The following is a 1,478-nucleotide window of genomic DNA, read 5'->3' as shown; positions in this document are numbered from 1 at the left end:
GGGAGGTGGTAACCTGGCAGTTGGACATTCTATACGGGTCACCGGCAAATTATATTATATGAAATTTTTTTAAACGTCTTGTATTGTGGTTTTTCTTTTGGATTTTAATTTATGTGTTAAAGTTTACAAGAGTGACTCTGTATTTTAATATTATGATATATTATTTCTATATCATTTTATGATTATTGAATAAAGTATGAGAGGGAGACAGATGTGCTCCCTCTCTAATTTAATGGGACTTTACAGTACCCATGCCGTCTGGCGATCCTTGGTATGGGAATGGGAAACTATTTTTACGTGCCCCTATCCAACATGGTTCAGGCACGCCCACCACGGATTTAGCCTCTGACATCGCCAGTGACTAACTCCGGAGCAGGAGGGGGGGGGTAAGTTTGAAGTGGGCAGAATTTGGAAAAAAGCCATTTAGTACGGTCGACGCCAGCGCGGACCAAATAGCAGACACTTCATAAAGCTTGAAGTACACCGAGTGGGAGCCGTGCTCTGATTGGCTGAATTTCGATTCCTCGGTGAAGCCTGTTTTTTACCTAAGTCTATGAAGATTAACTGCATACCTAGACATGTCCGGACTCTACGTTTAAACCCAAAAATAGTTAAGAACTGCTCGGCCGAAAAGTTTTAAGGTGATTTTGAGCAATTGACGGGCGCCAAAGTAAAATGCGTTAGACTGCTTATAAAAAAAATATAAACATAAGAATTTTGAACTGCTTCCAAATGTTTAAAGTCTAACTAGCCCAAAAAGGAGGTTGTTACCTGTCCTAGCAAAGGTTGGCGTCTAGGGCGATCCGATGAAGTTGGAGGAGTCAATGTCTGTAAAGAAGGGGCCGGTACGGGCTGAGTGCTAATTGCCTGACCAATGGACGGTAGTTGGCCCCCGATATCGTCTTCACGATGCGGTGTATCGTCGGGTTGTCCATTTTCTTTTAGCAGCAGTCCCTGATGGTATATTCCGGCTTGGTGTATGGTCAGTATACACACCTCCTCTTTATCTTTCAGAAGGGTTTTGCTGATGGCGAATTCTCCTTCCGGCTCCTTGGAAGCTTGACCCAAGTTTTTTGTCTGGGTATTATATAAAGTTTAGACTCGTCCTCAATATTCATCCGGACAAGTTTGGCGTACCGCTGATGTAATTTGCCCGCCTGTAGGTTCCACTGTTTTGGATTGGTGGCTCGTCAGGTTTCGGCGGTTGGAACGGTTGGCTTGGCTTTGTCTGGTTGGCCACTCGGGGGAGTGGTTGCCTTCCGTTTTCTAGCAAAGCTCCATACGAGATGCCCCCCAGTTAAGTCCGCATGGACCACGGCGATCAGGGACAGACGAAGACTCCATTTCCGTCGTCCGGACATGATTCTGTCACTCTGAAAGTGACATTCACTTTACTAATGGATATTTAATAAAACTAAAGATAAGAATATATAGATATAATAAACAAATTTAAACTAACTTTATGAGGGCCGTGCTGG

This window comes from Gigantopelta aegis, chromosome 1 (genome assembly GCF_016097555.1).
Source record: "Gigantopelta aegis isolate Gae_Host chromosome 1, Gae_host_genome, whole genome shotgun sequence".
Taxonomy (NCBI): Eukaryota; Metazoa; Mollusca; class Gastropoda; order Neomphalida; family Peltospiridae; genus Gigantopelta; species Gigantopelta aegis.
This window is presented reverse-complemented; position numbering follows the sequence as displayed.